Source organism: Poecilia formosa, unplaced genomic scaffold (assembly GCF_000485575.1).
Source record: "Poecilia formosa unplaced genomic scaffold, Poecilia_formosa-5.1.2 Scaffold180, whole genome shotgun sequence".
NCBI classification, from domain to species: domain Eukaryota; kingdom Metazoa; phylum Chordata; class Actinopteri; order Cyprinodontiformes; family Poeciliidae; genus Poecilia; species Poecilia formosa.
This window is the reverse complement of record NW_006800119.1, coordinates 3,478-21,054: the sequence shown is the minus strand read 5'-3', so window position 1 is coordinate 21,054 and position 17,577 is coordinate 3,478. Positions and strand designations below refer to the sequence as shown.

The 17,577-nt window shown below is 39.6% G+C and overlaps 1 protein-coding gene across 4 annotated transcripts in view; it reads right to left on the bottom strand.

Moving 5' to 3' along the window:
* Positions 1-17,357, bottom strand: part of LOC103147310 (plexin-B1) — a 66,715-nt gene extending 49,358 nt beyond the window's left edge. Inside the window, exons 1-2 of one of the 4 annotated variants that reach the window (XM_007565573.2) lie at positions 16,996-17,357; positions 3,455-3,525 (exon numbers count right to left, since the gene is read on the bottom strand). The gene's annotated coding sequence lies outside the window, so the exon portion shown is untranslated. The remainder of the gene's footprint in view (positions 1-3,454; positions 3,526-16,995) is intronic. The other 3 variants (XM_007565575.2, XM_016678312.1, XM_016678311.1) reach the window with 3 other exon arrangements.
* Between the last annotated feature and the right edge of the window lie 220 nt (positions 17,358-17,577).

Below are 17,577 nucleotides of genomic sequence, written 5' to 3'. Positions count from 1 at the left end.
TCACAGAGCAGCCAACGGCTTTCTCACACACATCTCATTTCCAGACACTACCTAGTCTACTACAGTTCAAGTCTACAACCATCGTTAAGGAAAGCAACCAATCCGATGCCGTTGTAAAACTCTCACTACAATCTGCTGCACTTTGACACCAGACTGGTGATGGTGGTATAAAGTGATGACGGGAGATAACCGGTTTAAACTTGTCGACAGAAATTCAACATACAGGAGGAGGAGGATTAAACATTTACCAGAGGAGACCTTAAGGTTGCCGTGAGATGGTGCCATGGCGACGGTTTGGGGGTAAGAGGAAACAAATCAGTTCTTTTTGTTCATATAGACCAACTCAGAACCAGAGCAGACATGGTACTAAAACCACTCCAAGTGCTTCTGCACAGCAAAACACATCCTCTGGTGCACACAAACAATCACACACCAATTCACCAACACGCAAATCCACATTAGTAATTAGTTACACTTCCTTTAGTTTCTTTTTTAAGCAATACTGTTTCCCTGGACCTCTCATCTCAGCTTTGCCTTTTCTTTTTTTTTTTTTGCGATCAGTTATTTTGATTTTCATTATTGTTGATTTACATCCACAAAAGTATGTGCAACACATCTCAATTTGTATAAGTCAAATAAAAACTAGAAACATAAAATTATTGGTGTGTGGTCCCTTAACACGCCCCCCTAAGAGCTCAAAATAATAGCTATAAGGGATGTGGATAGTTGAAAAGATGAAATTATAACCAACAGTCTCATATTTAGGAGATTACACAGAGTTGTGTTGCAGTTTTTCCTCCAACCAGTTTTGCCTTTTGAAAGTTATTTTATATACCCAGTTATTGCAGTTTCATACTCTCTACCCTCACAACTGGATTACTTCAAAACGCAACATGAAAAAAAATCCACTTTTTTTTTTTTTTTACCCCTTTAGTACTTTTAGTGCAAAAAATAGAAATTTATTTCTCTAGCTCGTCTCCATTACGACAAGCTTCTCCATAGAATTGAAGAGACACAAATTATAAGTCATTGACTTGAAGTAAATGGTAGACAACATTAGCATTGACTCAAAAATAATGAGGCGACCGACAGTTAACCAGCGCCAAACTCCTCCAGGATCTCTCTGGGTACATCGCCGAAAAATAAACGCCATAGCCTTCAAATTGGGGAAGGATGAACCCTGAGCGCAGACAAATCAGGCTGGCCAGAAACACGGTCGTTCATGCAACTAGCTAAATGCGACCGCAGTCAGACCTCTGTGTGAATGGTTTACGACCCCGAAGCGACCCGCATGCGCAGAAGAAGAACGTTCATTCAGCAACAGGAGCCGACAGAAATGTGAGAAGATCATAATGAGATGAGGGAAGCCAAGAAGAGAAAAGAACAGCGAATAGCAACGCGCTGCAGTGGAGCACTGACTGTAACTGCTATAGAGAAAACCTGGAGTCTGAACCAGGAGTGGTGGGGTTGTGGTGGGACTTCACTGGCAGACTGCTTTCATAAGGTCATGATAATTTTATTTGCTTGCATCCACATTTACTCCATCTGGCTTCTTGTGCTGCAGAATTACGACACATGCCTCAACGTCAGTGACTTAAAAAGTCGGATAAAATGTGACATGATCGTTCAGGCAGCAGACTCTTTGAAAACAATCGGATATGCATCTGATTTAATTCCATATACAGAAGTGGCACAGATTGGGTTTTATTTTTTTGGGGGGCGGAGGGGTGAAACGATCAGAATTGGGTCATTCAGCTTGCCATGGAAAAAAAAACGGATATGGGGCGCATTTGCCTGCTGTGGGAATGCAGCCACGTATTATATTGAAATCATATCTTTCCCTGATGTGCCCTGAAATAAAGGTTATGAGAAGGCAGAACCGTCACACCAGCCACTCAAAGCTCCAGCAGCCTGGGAATAAATCACCCAGACTGAACTTTCACAGCATAATCAAAATTCTTCACTTTGTGGGGAGCTCTAAAAGGATAGCAGGCTGGCGAAGTGGTGGATTAGGAAAGCGAGGGGAGGGCGAGGGCAGAGAGAAGAAACATGGAAGGGGGATCAAGTGTTAGTTTATGTAACCAAGGTCAGCTGAAAGGAAAAACAAAATCCACACGGCGAAGGCAAAATAACAGCCAGACCACAAAGGCAGAGGGACCGATCCTGGGAAGGCGAGTATGAAAACAATCAGCTCCACATCACAGCAGGGAGGCCTCGGTTCACCCGGCCTCAGCTCCTGGTTTGGCACAGGCGCAGCAGTATGGAACAACTGCAGCCACTTTAAATAGCTGCCGAGTGTGGTGGGAAGTGGGCAGGCTGGGCGCGAGGGTGTTTGACTGTGCAGAAGAAGAAAACTAAACTCCTTTATGGCAACAGAAGAATAAAAGGCTGCTGGTTTCATCCTCACATGGTTGTTGTTTGGGTGTTTTTTTTGTGCAAATCGTTCTTGCACATATTCGGTTTAACAAGCCAAAAAATTTGGCAACACTTTATTTGAAGCGCTGAGCACAAGCCTGGCATGACACTGTCGGAAACATGACGTAACACCTGTCGTCAACGTGAAGGAGTCTTCAGAAATGTTTACGACTGTTGTCATGAAGTGTCATTTGGTAAGTAATGACACTTTTAATGCAAAGTTGCATTAACAATCCATTAAAAGTGTCAACTTTGCATTATTTGATAAATAATGGACACTTTTAATACAAAGTTTCATTAAAAATTTGCTTTAAAAGTGTCATTATTTACCGAATGACACTTATTAACAACAATCATAAACATTCATGAAGACTCCATGTTTACGACGGGTGTTATGTCAGCATTACTCACACCCCTCAAATGCGACCAAAAATTTGACCTGCAATTGTACCTCATCCTGCACATTCAACTACAAATATTTACTTCGCGTGTTCGACAAATCATTGTGGACACGGCGCTGAGGTCGGCCTCTGATTCACTAGAGCGTTTACGGACCGGTTCATAGATTTTGGCAACAGAAGACAAATCAAAATATTTGACATCTAAACTCTAGACGAGTCCAATCGTTCTGTGAATGCAGCTTGTTTGTGATTTCCGACACCTGATTTCTCACTTTGTTAGAAAAAGATTTCGTTCAACGTTTTGGGGGGCTTAAGTCTCGGACCTTAGAGGACCTTGAGGTCGAAAAGCAGCACAGACGGCCCCAACAATGATCCTCCCTTTTTGTGTGTGCTATCTGTGATAACACACAAAGACAGAAACTGTATGTAAATTCAGAGAAATACTCAAGTTGGGATATTGCAATCAAAGACTAAAACATTCCACTTAAGCATAATATTAACAAAGATCTTTTATTACTCAGGAAGTCGCATTGTTATGTTTTATGTATTGGAGTAAAACTCATGCTTTCCTTTTTCCCCCACAACAACAATAAATAAAGCAAAGACCACATTCTGCAGGCTGGAGTTGGGTTTCCTACCTCTGGACGCTCAGTGCCCCTTTACCGCCACTCCAGATCCGTCCATGGCTGCCATTTTGTTTTGTCAAAACCTGAAAAAATGCACCGAGTTAGATAATAGAACAAACATCTCTTTAAAAGCTACTGTGGCCATTCACTCCCCCCCACACACACACACACACAACGTTAAGAAGACCAGTTCAGTTCAGGCTCAAACTTTTTAGCTCCGTCCAAAACCGAGTTTGAATTTCCTGTGAAGGAAGTGTGCGTGATAAAACATGATATAGTTTGGTATCTGCAGAAACTTTTGTGTGTGTGTGTGTGTGTGTGTGTGTGTGTGTGTGTGTGTGTGTGTGTGTGTGAGTGAGTCAGTGCCGAAGCTTCAGGTGGAGGACTGAGTGGAGGAAGCCTCCTCACAGCTGTCCTCCCTTCTAAAAAGCCTCTCTCCCCGCTGGGAGGCGGATTGAGCGGAGCTTATCCAAGCCTGATGCAGCAGCGGGTGATTGAGTTTGCTTGTTTGTCCGGAGGTTATCCCTCCAATCTTATTAAGATGCTGAGAAAGAGCTACAGTTTGTCCAGGAAGCGCCAGTTTTAGGGATGATTATGCACAATCCACCGTGTTCGGGTTTACAAATGACCTCAAACAGACACAAAGGAGATCCACCTTGTTTTTTTTCTAGTTTCGTTTTAAAACCGTAAAATGTTACAGTTCCTGTCTTAATCAACACAATGCTGTTCCACCTATTAGTCTAAAATGCATCTCAGAAAACATTTGAAGGGGTGTGCATTAGACGGACATGACACTGTCATAAACATGAAGGAGTCTTCATCAATGTTTATAACTGGTGCCATGAAGTGTTAGTAAATAATGACATTTTAATGCAAAGTGGCATTAAAAGGCCATTAAAAGAGAATCAGCATTATTTGGTAAATGATAACATTTCATGTAAAGTTGTATTAAAAGAGTCAACGTTTAATTGAGTAAAGTGTTATTATTTACAGAATGACACTTCATGACAGCAGTCAGACATTCATGAAGACTCCTTCATGTTCATGACAGATGTCATGTCATGTTACAGTGCGACGTCAGTCTTATGCACACTTCTCTAAATGAAGTGTTACTGTAAAACCCAGTTCACTCTATAGAATTGAACTGGTTGGACGGGTTTTCTTTGTTTTGTTTTGTTTTTTTCTAGGGTCCTGTAGCTGCTTCTTTGTTCCACTGAAGCTACTCTGTATGTCCACTAGGTCGGCTGTTTGAAAAGAAACTACATGAAAGTTACCGACGGCCTTCTGGCAGGCATGATTTCATCACTATTCACATGTTTTTCATGTTTTCTGTATTTCTAACCTCAAGATTTAACCTGATGCCAAAAGGTGGCTGTAGGACTCTTAATGCAGAAGAAAGAAAATCCCCTGGTCTGACGAGAAGACGGCTGAACTCTTCATTGGGTGAAGCACAGCGGAGGCAGCATCATGCTGTTGGAATGGTTTTCAGTGACAGGACCTGGCGGACTAGTCAGGATAGCATAAAGGTAAAGATGGAAGCAGCATTGTACAGTGAAAACCTGCTTTAAACTCAAACAGCAGAGACTGTACTTGGTGCCAAAGGTGCATCAACGAAGTATTTAGCAAAAGGTTGTGAATATTTTTATATATATATATCTTTTTTTTCACTGCAATTGCAAAAATCTATAAATAAATAAAAATAATGACCATTATGGGATGTTAGGTTTATAGTCTGGAGGGGGAAAGAGGCAGAAAGACAATATGAGGGAAAAGTGAACCGTCGTGAACGGTTTCCAGATGCACTGTACCTTTAAAAACAACATGCAACAACAACTACTATTACTACTAGTACTACTACTGCTAAACCAGTGCCAGATTTCAGTTTAACCTCTGCAAGAACGAAATCACTTGCGGTCACATTAATAAGCATATTCAACAACTGAACTTCATATTTCATATTAATCAAATGACCCAAACTAGGCTCAGAACCAATCAGTGGAATTATGACAAAAAGTCATAGCAATATGCGATTACCTGTAGATGTGCATGTATTCTAAACTTTAAAAATATAACTATATTTAACATTTATCAGAAATGCTTTGACTACCAAGAAAAAGAGCACTGCTGTGAATCGGTTCATGTAAACGGCATATATGATGTTTTCTTAACCAATCAGTTGTTTCTAATCAAGGTTAAAACCCACATCAGATGATGGTTCATCTGGTGAAACAACAAAAGGGTGGAAGATAATTATCCAATAGATTAAAAAGTACTTCATTTGAAAACATGAGCAAATTCTATCATTAGTATTGAAGTGGTTTCCTTTAACCCAGGACGTTTTACACACAGCTACATGTAGAAAGCAGATGTGATCCACCACTAGGTGTGGAAGACAGAACAATCAAATCATGGTTTACTCTTGATTTGGTCAGCACCGCCTCAGGAACCTCGAGTGCCTTTTTCATTTTTACTGAAATCTTTTTTTTGTCTGCCCGGCGGCTTTGGAACCCTCACACGCCCGAGGCCACAGATACCAACAATGCCACAGTTTCCTCGCTTACCGAGCCGTCCTTTTTGAAATCAACAGCGAGAATGTGCCTTCAGGCAAAGCTGCTCTGTAATTAAACTACAGAAATGTGAAGTTTTCCTTTCTTCAGATACCTAAAATATGCACTTGGTGGGAAGTGAATCGGGGTTTTCTGTTTCATCTTTTAACCCACTTCAGCCAAAAGGTTTGGCACCATCTGAACCTGGGTTTCATTCAATTCAGATCCCTCAAGCCTAAATTACCATTTCCCCCAAACATGTGTGTTGCTAAACTATAATGCCAATAGTATTTTGTCACGTGAACTTGAATGACATCCCATTCTTAATTAAAAGACATTACTGCGGCTTCCTTTAGGAAGAAGCTCATGAAGTGTGTCTAAGGCAAGATCACTCCTCCAGGAGAGTTACTGAGCTCTGGCACTGGAGTCATTTTCACACTAATTCATCCCAACGATCTTCTATCAGGACTCAGCCCAGGCAAGTTCTACCAAACCATCCTGCTCAATCATGTCTCTGAGGTGTTCTCCTCTATAGGTCCTTTCTTCTGCTTGCATCTTCTTAGCAGTGGCATGTAGTGTTTAAAATGACGCATGCATAACCTTTAAAGATGGATAGTAGATGTGAAGATGGTGAGGTGACTGGTGGGATCAGCAAAACCCCACACAAATAAACAGTTAATGCCTTTAGCTGCATAAATCGTGCTTGTTCACTGGGTACAAATGTAAATCAGGCCACTTTTAATTATCCTCTACTATGTTGGGTATTAGGTCATGGGATTATTGTAGTAATCAATACTGAGCACAGTAAGCCTGTGCTACTGTGGGGGTAGATGTAGAGCCGCAATGATGATATCGATGGCATACGGCATAAACAACAACATGAGCCGACATTTAGAGTTTGTCTAGTTTATCATAAAGCTTTAGTATCAGTCAGTCATGTTCATTTGTGTGGCACATTTCAGCAGCGAGGCGGTTCAAGGTGCTTCACATAATAAAAGCAGAAGCAGTTAACAACTGAACAAACGTCACATTTTGACGAGTGCCATCACCAAAAATCATACACATAAAATATGTTGGTCAGTGTTTCATTTATCATGGTTCAGAAGCAACTCTGAACATATGGGTTTATAGTCTAGATTTAAAGGAACTCGGTGTTTCGACTGTTTTGCAGATTTCTGGAAGTTTGTATGTTAATCCAACAAAAAAACACATCGTCTGTTTACACCCCTGTAATTAATATGGTTATTTTGCAGGCAGAACTCTGATGTAGGGTAATCTGATCCTTTATACCCAACATATACAGGATCCTTTTAGTTGTTCGCAGGTGGCTTTTGTCCACTATAGCCAGTAAATATCAGTGTAAACAAAAATGTACATTGTCTTTTACTGGGGTATAAACAGTGAACGTATGGAACAGAGCAAACTATTTACCAAGTAAAAACTCTCTCCAAGAAAGGATTTTCTCAAGGAAATGAAAGAAACCGTAAGCCTATTAACAAAACTATCAACCTTTTGTTTTTAACAGATCTTGTCCCATACTGTGACAGTTGTAACATGTAAAAAAAAACAAACAAAAAAAAAACACAATTATTGTAAGTTATAGACTGCAGCTTTGAGTATTGTCAACAATGTCTTACCATAGCATATAATTACCTTGTCATATTTTCTCATTTCATGTCAACTTTTAATTTTTTATTTTTATTTTTTTTTTACAAAAACCCATTGGGGCGTTGGTGAACCCCCACAGGGCTTAGCAGGTTTTCTGGGGGAAGCCCTGGTTCTTCAGGGCGGGGTCCAAACATGGTGAACTGTATCTGACCCAGCCTGTTCTTTGTGTTCTGGCACCGTTCAAACTGGCAGCCCGTTTCAGCAGCTCTCAGCTTTCAGCATACATTTTCTTGTGTTTTTAAATCTTATTTTACATGCCTTTCTGTGCTCTCCACTATTCTGTTCAAAATTGAGATGACTATCCTCTGGAGAGCTGTTGTTTTTTAACCTCTATTTTTTATTTTATTCACAGTGACTGTTGTTTACACCAGGTATGCTAGCTCTCAGTAGCTCCACTATACCGCCTCCCACCGAGTGACCCAATATTCCCCGTGAGCTGAGAAGGAAGACGTACAGACATCGGGCATCATGACCTGTCATCCATTTTCCCTCATCATGGAAAATGTGAGATCGCTTCCCAACAAAGTAGTGGAGCTAGTGGCTCCAACGGGCCATCAAAGGAGCTGCCAGGAGACCAGCTTTGATGACCTGTGGGAGCCACTAGCTCCAACTTTGATACAAAGTACAAAGATATTTAATATTGCAAGCCACCAGTTGAGTAAAGTTTATTTTCACCACTTCATAACATTACTACAGGCTGAAAAAAGCTCCTAACTGAGACATTTGTCGTTTTTCCCGCAACCAAAAGCAGAGCTGAGTAGAGAATCCAAAAGAATTGTACTCGAGTAGCACTACTTCAACATATTTTTACTCAAGTAAAAGTAAAACGTAGCCGTCCAAGAAATTATTCAAGTAAGAGTAAAAAACGTATTTAGTAAAAAAGACGACACAAATACTGAGTAACTGATTAAATTAATTCAGTGGGTAGAGAATCCAGAAATTTTACTCAAGTAAGAGCAGATTTACTTCATAATAAAATTAAAGTAAAAGTGAAAAGTGCAGCGTAGTAAAAATACTCCTAAAAGTACCTTTTTTTCAAAAGGGTTGCTGAAGTGAATGTAACTGAGTGAATGTTACTGGTTACTACCCAACTCTGACCACAAGGCTGCATACTTTAAGCTAGGTAGGGCAGTCTTAGGCATCGTGGCTGACTGCTGGGTCATTGTGGAGCCCACCAGCTGGTCTAAACTTATATGCCTTTCAAACATTCGGCTTTTTTTTTTTTGCCCTCCATAGAAACTCTCCTCTTTTCCTTATAAAAGGAGTCCTCCCCCCAAAGCATTTAAAGGAAAGGGGTGTAGGGTGTGTGAGGGGAGTCAAATTAGAGCGTGCTGTCTAGAGAAAAAGGGCGTTTCTAGGGAAACTGAGTGCTCACTCTTCTCCAGGAGCTTTCATGGTTGCCACTGGACGACATCTAACTGGCTGCATTTCAAAACGCTGCTTTTCATGCCTCTCCTCTGGCCATGAAAAACCACACACATTCATGCTTGTATGACCAAGAGGAAAAAGAAAAAAAAAAAAAAAACAAAAAAAAAAAAAAAAGGGTTCCCGGTGTCACCACAGTACACTGCTACCTCTCATATCACCGCCTCTGGGTGAAAAAGCCAGAACCAGTGAGCTGATGTCAGCTGGAGACGGTTTAGTTTCACGAAGGCCTCCCAAAACCATTCTCAGAAATTCAAATCCAGGATTAATGACAATCCTACCGTCAACAATCAGCGCTGTAATTACAATGATCCAAATCCAGTAACAAACCCTCCGGTTGCAGCATTGGTTTCACTAAGCTGATGCGGATTGGATGATGCCGCCTGGGAAACAAATAGACGGTGAACATTACCTCTGCAGCCACACCCACTCACCTGTGCTTTCTCTGAGGAGACTGAAGGAAACACCAGCCGTTTTCCCACTGACCGACAGTTTTCCATCCTCACCCCACCCATCCTCCACCCCGCCTGTCAGGATCCTGAGTTGTTTCAGGGTTTGTTTATTTCCATTTTCTTCAGTTTCTTATTTTCATCAGACCAATCCCGTTTCTGTATTTGTTAGTTCAGTTCTTTCTTAGTGATTCTAGTTTATTTCTTATGTCTAGCTATTCTTTGTTACTGTGGTTTAATTATGTATCTTAAGTCTAGTTACTATTGGATTCATTGTGTACTCTTGCTTGCCCACTATGCCATTTTCTCCCTCTCTTTTCACTCTCCGAATATTTAAATAACCCCTCTCTCATTCGTCCTCATTGTTTAGGCCTGTCACAATAATCAAAAAATCAATTAATCAATTAATCGAATGATAAATTAAAACAAACGCAATCATTTCCTTTTGCATGATTTATCGTTTTTCTTGCTTTCTACCAAAAACTGGGTGATAAAACTCTTCAGTTTGGTGCTTTGGTCTCAAATAGTCTGTTTTTTTTCCTTTAAGGATAATTTTGTTTACAGAAAATTCATAATTTATTTTGTTATTTTTATTTTGAATATTTAAAATGTCTTCCGGTTCCAGTTGTTAAATGCTCTTTAGGATTTAAAGTTTGTTGATCTTTGAGAACGTGTTCTTGCATTATTATGGCATTAATATTGCTGTACAACTTAAAAATGGTCTCAAAACAACAACTTTATCGTTTATCGCGATAACTTCCGGGACAGTTTCTCGTCCAGTAAAATTTGTCATCGTGACAGGCCTATTAAATACTCCAACATCAGCTCCTCACCTCAGTCTCTCTCCACACGGATCCATAACCTCCACCTAACGCGGCGCTCCTTCAGCGGCCGGTTCTTTTCAGCCTCCTCCACAACAAAAGAAACAAAGGAGAAGGGGCTGCTTTCCCCCGTCATCTCCCCACACCCACTCCCTTCTAAAGTTGACCGTGCACAGACAATGTAGCCTCTGGAAAGAAAATTCTAAAATAAACCCAGCTGAAAACATCCAAACAGTTTTATCTGCATTCTCTGTGCAGGCTGCAGAGCTACATGCAGGTGCATGAAGGCAAAACACACACCAGTAAAAATGTGCTGACTTCAGTTTGCATGTCTGTAGTTTAAATTTGTCTCAGTAAAAAAATTGAGGACTAAATACTAAAACGGACTCATTTCCTCCTAAAATCCTCAGTTTTATATGATTTTGTTACCACATATTCCATGATGTGTTTTTTTCTTTTTCACCTTGATTTTTTCTTTGTTCAGTAAATGTCATTCTGTTTTCTGTTCAGATTTATTGACAGACAGGATTATGGTTCGACACATTGTGCATATTCTGCATTTTTTCCTAAGCATTTCTTTAAAAAATTTAAAAACAATGTGTTGATCCTTGAATGAACTTTATGTAAAACTGAATTATTTGAATAACGTCTGTAAGCTTCTCCAAACATCTATAATTTCCTCTAAAGGTAAATTCAGGAACTTTGTCAGATGAATGTATTCCTTTGTTTAAGCTCAGTCAGGTTAAACAGAACTATATTTACTGTAAGTCTGTAATGTTACCTCTCATCTCCATTTATATATGTCGTTCTGAGAAACTTCAAGAGTCTCTCTCTGGGTCGCTGCGTTTTTACTTGTGATGCAGTCATAATCAGTTAGTATTGTCATCAACAGAGCTTATTGTACATGTGGTCTAAAATAGGTTGCCATTACCATTATATTACTTGAAAATGACCTCAAATTAAACAACATTATCATTTATTGCGATAACTTACTCATTGCCAATAAAAAAAAAACAATGGCAGAGGAGTTCTTTTGGAATATCACAAAAAAAGCGAAATGTCAAATGGTAAATGGTTCTTCCCCAGCTTTGCTCAGTCTTACATGGAGATAGGTTCCATGTAAGATGTAAAGCGGAAGATAACAGCAGCTTTAATCTTGTCCTAATCCGAGGTCTAATTAGGCTCAATTAAAACTGGATTAAGATTAGACCCTACTGTAAAACAGAAGAGCGGATTAGAGCTTGACTTGAAGGATTCTGCCTAAAAACCGGCTTCAAAACAACACAGAGAACAGAGTCTGCAGCTTTGTGCAGCTTATTGCTTATGAACCAGAGCAATAAGGAAGAAAGCAATGCTCAGCACCGAGTTACAGACAAAATCAAGATGACAAACTTCTAGCGAGATTTTTCATTTCTTTTTGCTTCAAGATGATTCATCACAGTGTCTTTTTTTTTTTTTTCATCCTGAGCGCCTGGCGGTTTGACAGAGGTGTGGACATTTCTCAGAACCACTGCATGACTTGAACCATGTACTCTGTTCTCAGAGCAAAAAGGGTTTGGTGTTTAAGTCACTTTCACAGTTTCACCACTTTCAGTTTTATCCAGGGCTATTCATACACCAGTAAAGGAGAATTCAAGTCATTTCAGGAAACTTCGCCATCAGTTTCGGATTTCATATCAACAGTGAGCAGCACAGACAGTGGTTCCAGTTCCAGTTTCACTGGGAAATTATTTTACTTATAGGAAAAATGTCTTGTTATAAGTGAAATAATCTGTCAATGGAACTAGATCTTTTTCATCAATATTAAGGAATTATTGACTGAAAAACTACCTGCGAGTTAGTTTTGTTTACTAAGATATTTGCACTGATTTTGCGTTTTTTGCAGTGCTGACAGCAGTGCTGACTGTTCTTCCAAATGATCAAAAACATCAAACAAACCGCTTCTTGAAACCAAAAGTACACCGACCTAGTTCAGTACATGCACTCAGACATTTATTCATTCCCACTCAACCTCTAAAACGTGGACACAAGCCTTCTTCAGGTTCTAAGCGGTTCAGTTCTTCCGGAGATGAAGCTCTTCAAACCCGTTTCAGCGCCAGCTTTACACAACCGCACCTGCTGCTTTCTGGAGAACGCGCTGCCAACACTTAGACACCATGACCATCAAGGCGTGGGAGCATACAGCAGGCCCTTGTGAGTTAATAATTCACATGCTCACAGAGCACTTGATCTTTCAAAGATCTCAAATCTCCTCCACATTCCACAGCAGCGGAGCGTGCATCTGGGTTGCTTTATTTCCACTGGGGGAGTCATCATCAGTCTCCCTGTTTTCAAAGGAAATCCTCAACACCTCCTCTGCCATTTTGGCAACCTGAACATCAGGTGAAAAAAAAAAGTACACTAAGCAGAGTAATAAATACCAGTAGTCAGACTGTGGGAGTTGAGCAGAGCACACTTACTGTTTGATTATTTCTTATTATTAGGCTGTTATTGTCACAGCGGGGGTTCCATTACTTGGCATATGGCCTGTTTTGGTTAGGCAGGAGACTTGGAGATTAATGGCCGTCTACTAGGTTGAGTTTCCAGTTCCTGCAAAGGCCCAGTGGCAGGGATTATGTCTGATTAGCGCTGAATATCTGCGTCTCATTTTATGGCACAAAAGAACAGGAAGAGTTCAGTTATGCTGCTTTAGTCCAAAGAATGGTGAACTTTAAGGCGTTAGCAAATTTTCACACCTGCAACCTGAATCACCACGGACTCTTCTGACAACGCCGGAAAAAGTAGCTCCAGGTACGGTTGTTCCTAGGCAACAGCTAATTTAGATCAGTTTTGGAAACCTGACGAGGTTAAAGACCTCAACACAGGCTATGCAGTGAACAAGACCTTCCACTCATCTTCTTTACCCATTCACTCTATAGAGCATTGCAAGGTGGGCGGTGGCCATCTTATTTTAGATTCTAGAATTGCACCGCTAATGGTGGCAGCATATTAGGATCTCGAAAGCTCAACTAATACCTGAACTCGGCCAGAAAACTGCCATCGGTGCACCCCGACTCTAAAGATTTCCAGACTCTTTGTCTCCAGCCCGTATAGACACAAAAAGAGTCTTCATGAAATCCCAACATCCGAGAAGCAGAGTCATTTTCCAACAATGACGATATCAGCACACTGGTGATCAGAAGCTGAAGCAGGCACAAGCATGGCGCCACCATCCCCATGTCCTCTTGCACTCTCAAATAACATGTGGCCTTGCTTGTGTTGGAGAGACCAGGTGAGTAGAGTTTGCATAGGCTGGTTTGTTTGTGGAAAGCAGCGCGGTGATGAAAAGGCTCTGCGACATCCGTGCAGCTGCCGACACCCTTCATCACATTTCACACCTTCACTGACAATTCATGAGCGGGTTATTGTTTAGTGTAGACAGAGGTGGGCAGAGTCGCCAAAGATTGTACTCAAGTAAAAGTAAAAGGTAGCCGTCCAAGAAGTTAGTAAAGTAAGAGTAAAAAAAAGTATTCGGTAAAATGTCTACTAAAGTACTGAGTAACTGATCAAATTATCATTTAATATTTAAAAATTACAAAATCAGACGGACCAAAAAATAAAGTTAAGTGGACGTTTTGGCATTTCACGGACCAAAAATAATTCATATAAGTAACAAAAAATAAAATCAGGCGAAATAAATATTTTCCAAATCAGTTTCTTTCAATAAATAAACTAATGAAACTTTAAAAACTGCATGTGTGTGTCTGTGTCTGGTGAATTTCTGATTAAAACATGTTTGTTCTTATGTAGTGAAGTTGCAGTGGGTAGAGGATAAATTTACTCAAGTAAAACTAACGATACTTCATAATACTTCATAATAAAATTACCCAAGTGGACAATGTAGTAAAAAATACTCCTAAAAGTACACTTTTTCAAAAATGTTACTCAAGTAAATAGAAGGGAGTAAATGTAACTAGTTAGTTACAAACCAACTCTCAGTGTAGAGAACTAATAGTCACTGCCTTTTCACGCTGTCAACCTAGAAAAACCACAAATAATCATATTTGGAAAAACAATATTTGTTTGATATTGACATATTAAAAATATTCATATAAGTACAAACAAAAAAAATTAATAAAACCTTACAGGTAAATTTAAAGATAAATGTAAATGTTTTCTTATATATTGAATAGAAACTTACTTTTTCAATTGACTGGTTTTCTCATAATGGGTGTTACTTTTTTCTTTAAAAATTTTATTTTAAAGTTAAAAGGCAAAAAGCAACCATATTTTCTGTTTATCCTGATGCATGTAAGATGATAGGAACATCTTTGTTGTAGTTAAGTGTAAAAAGTTTGTGTCTGTATTGAATTTCAACAATAAAATGCAGTTAGTCTGTCTGACCCACAAGCAGCTTATAAGAGTTAATTAAATCTATAAGAATTATTACTAAACATCTATGTAGATCTAGCAATGAATAATAAAACGACCGGCCCCAACTGTATCAGTCAGTGCACTCATGTTTTATCGTTCATGTTTTAAAAGGACGAACTGACTCATACATGTGAGAAAATATTACATTACCTTTGTAATTCCTAAATATTTTTGATGGAGTAAATAATGGAACAAGAGGAGAAAACTGCTGGGACACAACAATAGCTTCCTTAAATTTGGTTTTCATTATTAAATTCCTGAACAATACCTTTGGCATGTGGAGCTCAAGCACGGTCCAAACAGCAGATATAACATGTTCATAAACCTGACCTCACTCTGGATATAAAATAAAATAAAAAAAAATAAAAAACAGGTGCCCGAAATTGCATCTATGGCTATTTGGAGATTATTGTAATGGAGGCCTTCATCATTTGCTTTGTATTTTGACAATAAGTGGTTTAGAACCAGAACCACCAGAGTGGTTTGTTCACACAAAAGCAACAACCGGCAGCTGAAAGTAGTTTGTTCACCCAATCACAGAGGACGATGCACATCCTCATAATACCCGTCTCAAAGAAAGAAAGACCAATTCTGGTTGAAAACATCCTGTCCTCAAGGGACGCTGCCTGTATTTAAACATCCCAAACATGTTTCATCCTGGGCTTTAGCTTCAAAAGAACACAGCATTTCACAAGACGAATTTCATTTCCCTCTTTGCAGTGAAACATTTTGATGTTTGTGATCAATACAAAGAAATGCTTTATAAAAAAAAAAAAAAAACTACCTGACTTCTGACTTTTAGTGGTTAGGTGACAGACATGTTATGGTTCTTTTCATTCAGTTGAAAAGTGTTGTTTGTAATTGGAATATGATATTTTCTCTATCAAAATAGCAACAAATAATAATAATATGTCTTAAAATGAAACAATGATCTAATTCAGTGGTTTCCAAAGCGTGGTCCGAGGACCCTTCATGGCTCTTGTAACGATGTTGTGTGGCCCCCAACTGGAGTGAAACAATGGCACAAATTTGTCATTTTTAGCATCAGAATTTAAATGACAGAAGGAATTCTTCTTTAGGCATGACATATTTTTCTTTAATAGCCGTGTTTTAATGTCACAGCAATTTATAAATTAAAGTGAGCTAAAAAGCTAAAGCAAGCGACATACAGTAAAAATACTCCATACAGGGTGAAGAAAACTCATGTGAAAGCTATAATTAGCTAAAAAGCTAAAACTAGCTGAAATAGTAATGATAGCATCTAGGCTAGCACTAACCCAAAATAACTGCCTGTTATTGTAGGAATCACACCCGTCTACCCCACATATCATGCTTACAACAGCCTGTATGATGACATCTATGAAAAGACCCTTAAAAAAAATCTCTGTCATTAATCAGAGATTATTATTAATATCTGATTAATAATAATAAGTGGGACATTGATTAATTCTGATCTGGATGACAACTTCTTATTGCTTTTTCATTATTTCAGCTTTTTCTGCCATTGTAATGTAATATTTCTGTTTGGTTTATTTATTGAGTTGTGTTTTTATCATGTAAAGCACTTTGAATTACGTTTTGTAAAATGTTCCATCGTAATAAACTTGACTTTCATTACAGCATATTAAAATTTAAACTATATGAAATGCAGTGATATACAAAAGTAACGTTTTTATTTGAGAAAAAGATTAATCCCCGGAGCGATGCTATTCTCCCTCTGGTGATAAATTCAGACCCGTTTGTTCGGTTTTCTTGGTTTGCATCAAACACGTGAAATCAGAACAAAAATGAGTGATATTCTAACATCACTCACACAGGACGAGTCCTAGTTCTGTGTCACACTTCTCTTTGCTACGGTTCATTGAATGGACTTTATTTGTTTCCTCGTTTTAGTACCACTTAAAATCTGGTTTCTTTGTGAGTCTTAATTTTTCCAACACCAAATGGCTCAACATGAGCACCACAAAGCATTTGGGTTTCGGGCACCCAAATTGCTAGCACCGGCCCTGCATTGGGTGCTTAGCAGACGTTCTGTTGTAAAATACAAACCAAAGAAAGGTCAACATCTTCAACGAAAATATCAAAAACAGCACGTGGTTCATGCTGGGAAACAAGTGGGAAAACACGGAAGGTTGTTTTGTTAATTGATGCCTAAAATACACACACAGTTGAGAGGAGCGCGGGGTTAATTCAACACACACACACACACACACTCACAGCCAGCCACTCACCTTACTCTGAGTTCAACTTTCTCCTGACTAATAATGCTTCTTTATTCCAGCTCAGGTCAAGTTCCAGTAGTTCCCACAAACTGTCCAGTGTGGCTGCTGCTGTGTGCAGAGACCAGCAGCGTTTTTTCCTCCTAAGTAACAACAGAATATCCCAGAGTCCGGTCCAGCACCGACCACTTTCTCTGCTTCACACACTAAAGCGCTTCATGAAGAAAACACAGCTTTCCTTCTCCGTATAGCGTTTAGAAGAAAGTCTGACGAAGTGAAGCGGGTTCCCTCCGGCTCCCCCTCAGCAAGCTTCGACCCCCTACCGCAGCCGGTGAATGGTGCCTGAAATGCTTGGAGTTGCTCCGAGTGCCCAGATTTCCACCGGCGTCGAAAGGGGATGGGCAGAGGGGAAGGGACAATGGTGCTTTCAGGTACCCATGGGATTCTCTACAACCAAGCTGCAATAAAATTCATCTCAGGGGAAGAAATATTAGGGGTAACCCGTTGTGGTTGTAAGCCGGCAGAAAACGACCCCATTATCAGAAAAAACCTGTTTGCGCCAGATTCTGTCAGGTTTATAAATATAATCTAATA